The 5,185-nt window shown below is 50.4% G+C and overlaps 1 long non-coding RNA gene across 3 annotated transcripts; it reads right to left on the minus strand.

Annotated features, from left to right (window-relative positions):
- Positions 1-1,210: 1,210 nt before the first annotated feature.
- LOC125535136 lies at positions 1,211-4,684 on the minus strand. Of its 3 annotated transcripts, none has more exons than XR_007294588.1 (3): positions 4,232-4,684; positions 3,278-3,520; positions 1,211-1,270 (listed from the first exon to the last, which is right to left on the minus strand). It is a non-coding gene; the product is annotated as an uncharacterized LOC125535136 (long non-coding RNA). The 3 variants fall into 3 exon arrangements; XR_007294587.1 differs by lacking the exon at positions 1,211-1,270 and adding an exon at positions 2,641-2,698; XR_007294586.1 differs by lacking the exon at positions 1,211-1,270 and having other exon boundaries at positions 3,214-3,520.
- Between the last annotated feature and the right edge of the window lie 501 nt (positions 4,685-5,185).

Below are 5,185 nucleotides of genomic sequence, written 5' to 3' on the forward strand. Positions count from 1 at the left end.
GGGCCATAATGAACAGTGTATCACTTTACACCCATTAACGGCCCGTGGTGAAACTGGCCCGTAATGAACAGTGTATCACTTTATACCCATTAACGACCCGTTATTCCGTTGGGCCGTTTCCAGCCCATGTTATCTTTCGGCCTTCTCAGAGCCCATTTATTCTTGGGCTCATTTACAGCATTCGTTTATTCACGGCCCGTTGCTGTTATTTTCTGCTTATGGGCCAAATTCAGCCCGTGGTTACAGTCGGCCCATTTGTGGTTCGTTAATACGTTGGGCCGATTTCATAGCGTCATCAAATACGACCTATTAACGATGGCCCGTTATGGTTGGCCCATGAACGGACGATTCCAACTCTAGCCCGTTTACGGCCATAATGCGGTCTGTTTGGCCCATGTTTGGCCAATCGATTATACGGCCCGTATAAGGCCCATTGATAATACGGCCCGCAGAAGGCCCATTGTTTCTACGGCCCGTAGAAGGCCCATTGTTTCTACGGCCCGTAGAAGGCCCACTGTTTCTATGGCCAGTAGGAGGCCTAGTGTCACTACAGTAAATATTAGCCCATGGTTATTGTGGCCTAGTTTTAAAAAATAGGTTATTGCAGCCACTAGCTAATCACGGAAAAAGAACTGCAATGACTACAAGCAAACAAATAAACAAGACAATAAGGAAATAAATAAGCAAGCAACTAACGCTAGGCTATCACGGCTATTACACATATTACATCCACTAGGCATCAAAGTTCGCCACCAGTGCAAATATACGGAACAAAGCAGCATATCATATACACTGGTTGTCAAAGTTGGCGACCAGCGCAAATAAACGCCGCAGCAAAACAAATCCAGAACTGAAACCACTTCAGAAGATGTGACGCCCCCGATTCAATCGTACACTAATCATACACGCAAACGTGTACGATAAAGATCAAGGACTCACGGGAAGATACCACAACACAACTCTACAATTAAAAATAAGTCATACAAGCATCATATTACAAGCCAGGGGCTTCGAGGGCTCGAATACAAGAGCTCGATCATAGACGAGTCAGCGGAAGCAACAATATCTGAGTACAGACATAAGTTAAACAAGTTTGCCTTAAGAAGGCCAGCACAAACTGGGATACAAATCGAAAGAGGCGCAGGCCTCCTGCCTGGGATCCTCCTAAACTACTCCTGGTCGTCGTCAGCGGGCTGCACGTAGTAGTAGGCACCTCCCGAGTAGTAGTAGTCGTCATCGATAGTGGCGTCTGGCTCCTGGGCTCCAACGTCTGGTCGCAGCAATCGGGTATAGAAAGGGGGGAAAGAGGGAGCAAAGCAACCGTGAGTACTCATCCAAAGTACTCGCAAGCAAGGAGCTACACTACATATGTATGCATTGGTATCAAATGGATTAAGGGTATCATATGTGGACTGAACTGCAGAATGACGGAATAAGAGGGGGATAGCTAGTCCTTTCGAAGACTACGCTTCTGGTAACCTCCATCTTGCAGCAGGAGAAGAGAGTAGATGGTAAGTTCACCAAGTAGCATCGTATGGCATAATCCTACCCGGCGATCCTCTCCTCGTCGCCCTGTGAGAGAGCGATCACCGGTTATATCTGGCACTTGGAAGAGTGTGTTTTATTAAGTATCCGGTTCTAGTTGTCATAAGGTCAAGGTACAACTCCGGGTCGTCCTTTTACCGAGGGACACGGCTATTCGAATAGATCAACTTCCCTGCAGGGGTGCGCCACATTTCCCAACACGCTCGATCCCCTTTGTCCGGACACACTTTTCTGGGTCATACCCGGCCTCAGAAGATCAACACGTCGCAGCCCTACCTAGACACAACAGAGAGGTCAGCACGCTGGTCTAAATCCTATGGTGCAGGGGTCTGGGCCCATCACCCATTGCACACCTGCACGTTGCGTACGCGGCCGGTGAGCAGACCTAGCAACCTCCATTACAAAGGAAGTTGCGTTACGCGGTCCAACCCGGCGCGCGCCGCTCAGTCGCTGACGTCACGAAGGCTTCGGCTGATACCACGACATCGAGTGCCCATAACTGTCCCCGCGTAGATGGTTAGTGCGTATAGGCCAGTAGCCAGACTCGAATCAAATACCAAGATCTCGTTAAGCGTGTTATTTTGAAATAACCACGGACGCCGACCAGGGCCAGGCCCACCTCTCTCCTAGGTGGTCTCAACCTGCCATGTCGCTCTGCCACAAAGTAACAGTCGGGGGCCTTCGGGAACTCAGGCCCACCTCTAACGGGATGGAGCCACCTGCCCCTTCAGCCACCAACATCGGAATCACTCGCGGGTACTCCTACGAGCCGACCCGACTTTAATCACCACCTGTCTAGCATGTATATATGTATAAGTATATACCCGTGATCACCTCCCGAGTGATCACGTCCCGATAGTATAGCATGGCAAACGTACAAGAGTGTAGGGCCACTGATGATAAACTAGCATCCTATACTAAGCATTAGGATTGCAGGTAAAGGTAATGACAGTAGTAGCAAGGACAGGCTATGCATCAGGATAGGGTTAACGGAAAGCAGTAACATGCTACACTACTCTAATGCAAGCAGTATAGAGAAGAGTAGGCGATATCTCGTGATCAAGGGGGGGGGGCTTGCCTGGTTGCTCTGGCAAGAAGGAGGGGTCGTCAACACCGTAGTCGATCAGGGCAGCAGCGACGTCGGTCTCGGTGTCTAGCGAGACAAGAGGGGGAAGAAACAATAAATATAATGCAAACAAATGCATGACGATGCATGACATGACAAAGCGTGGTGTTAGGTGTGCCCTAACGCGGTACAAGATGGCACCGATGAAGGGGGAAAACATCCGGAAAAATATCTCCGGTGTTTCGCATTTTCGGACAGATGAACCGGAGGGGGAAAATTGCGTGTTCTCTATGCTAGGGATGCGTGGCGGACGAACGGGCTACGTATCCGGATTCGTCTCGTCGTTCTAAGCAACTTTCATGTACAAAGTATTTTCATCCGAGCTACAGTTTATTTTATATTAATTTTTAAAGTTTAACTGATTTTTGAAATTCCTGGATTTATTATTAATTCGAAATTAAAACAGAAATTCCAAGTGTACCCAAGGGTTGCCTAGCCTAATCTATGACGGTGGGGTCAGGGGGGTTTGGTTGACTGTCGACCGGGTCAATGATTGACCAGTCAACAGGGTTAGTGGACCCACATGTAAGTGTAATATGTGATAAAATTATTTTAGTAATCAATTTACCTAGTGGGGCCGCATGTAATAGACCCAAAGTGGCGTACCTTAGTACAAGAAGGAATTAGAGCATCTCCAATAGCTTGTCTATATGGATGTTTATACTTGTTTTCCACGACGTGAGCCCAAAACAGGCGTCCAACAGCTTGTCTATATGGTCGTCTAAATATACACATCCTCTAAATCGACCTCGACAATATCCATGTCTGAACAATGTGAAGGCATCGTCTAAACTCGACTGCAGTCATGATTTCCTCATCTTCCCAGCAACGGTCCACCTGCCATGGTCCCTGTATATAGACGTTATGATGCAAAACTGGACGTGTATATGAGAAAAAAAATTTAGACCATTGTCTATATGAATATATAGATATTCAAATATGCACATGCTCTTGGAGATGCTCTTAGTAATAGAGGGGGATTAGTACTAGAGAGATTAGTACTAATCTAATGGCGACCGGCCTCCTGGACAGAGGCAGTAGCTGCAGCGCAGCACGCACGAGCACACAAGTGTGCCGGCGGCAGAAACCAGCGACGCCATCAGCGGGGATGCAGGCGCGCACGCACGCGCGGGCTGGGCGCAGCCATTACGCGGCCCCGGGCAGCAGCAGTTAGAGCACGCGGCAGCAGCAGGCCGCAGCATGCAGAGCGGCAGCAAGCAGAGCGGCGACAGCAAGCGGAGCATAGCAGCAGCAGAAGGAATAGCAGCTAGTAGAAGCATCGGGCAGCAACAGGGAGGAGGCGCGCTGGCGCTTGCGAGTAAGGGGAGCAGGGCACGACCATAGGCGGCAGTAGGCACGAGCGGGGTTCAGGGGCACGGTTGCGGCCACGGGGCGATGGGGGTCGGCCACGCGGGCGGCGCGAGCAAGTACGTAGGAGCAGCAGCAACTCCGAGCACGCACGCTCGTATGTACGCGTATGCGCGAGATCGGATGAGCTCGGGGACGGAGGCTACAACAATGAATCGAGGGGGCAAGCAGGGGGGTGGAGGAGGAGCTCACGTAGAAGTTCGTGGAGGGCTCGGGGACGCCGGATCTGCTCGGAGACGGTTGAATCGAAGACGAGCAGCGGCGGTTGCCGACGGAGGGGATCGACGGATGCGGCGTCGTCTTGGCGTTCCAGCTCGAGGCAGTCCACGTAGAGGTCGAGGACGATGGACTACGTCTTCTGGACAAGGTAGAGTGGCGAGGGGAGCACGGTGGCTACGCCGGCGGCAAATCCATGGCGACGGCTACGCTCGGATTTGCATGGGAGAGAAGAGAAGCGGCGCGGGGAGGGAATGAATGGCGCTAGGGTTCGCCGGGGGGGGGGGGGGGGGGGGGGGGGGGGGGGGGGGGGGGGGGGGGGGGGGGGGGGGGGGGGGGGGGGGGGGGGGGGGGGGGGGGGGCTCGGGGTGCCTTGTAGATGTCGGGGATGCGGCGGATTGCCGGCACATGGCCGATCCGCGGCGTGGACGGGCGCACGTCGGCCACCCAGCCTCTGATGAACAGAGGTTGAAGGAAAAGGGGGAAGTTGGGCTGGGCCGATCGGGTGGCCGAGGCCTAGGTGGGGGTTGGGGCCTTTTGTTTTCATTTGTTTGTTTTGGCTTTTCTCCTTTTCTTATTTTTCTTATTTCTTTTCTGTTTCTTTTAGTTGCTGCTTATTCTAGCGTTAACAATATACCAAAGTGGCACCTAAATTGATGTTACCAATTATGCCACTACCACATTAACTTGTTACCCAAACTAAAATATTTTCGTATTTAACTAATATTTAAAAGCATTTAAATAATAGTTTTCGCTACTGTTTTATTTGCCTAATAGTATTTAAATATTTTATAAAGGTGTGTTTTATCCACCATAATTACATATGCATTATTTGGTTCACTCCGAACATTTTAGTTTTAATATTTGAATTTTTTTATTGTTTGCTTGATTTTGAATTTGAATTTGAATCGGTTTCGAACTAACGCAACA

Source organism: Triticum urartu, chromosome 1 (genome assembly GCF_003073215.2).
Source record: "Triticum urartu cultivar G1812 chromosome 1, Tu2.1, whole genome shotgun sequence".
Taxonomy (NCBI): Eukaryota; Viridiplantae; Streptophyta; class Magnoliopsida; order Poales; family Poaceae; genus Triticum; species Triticum urartu.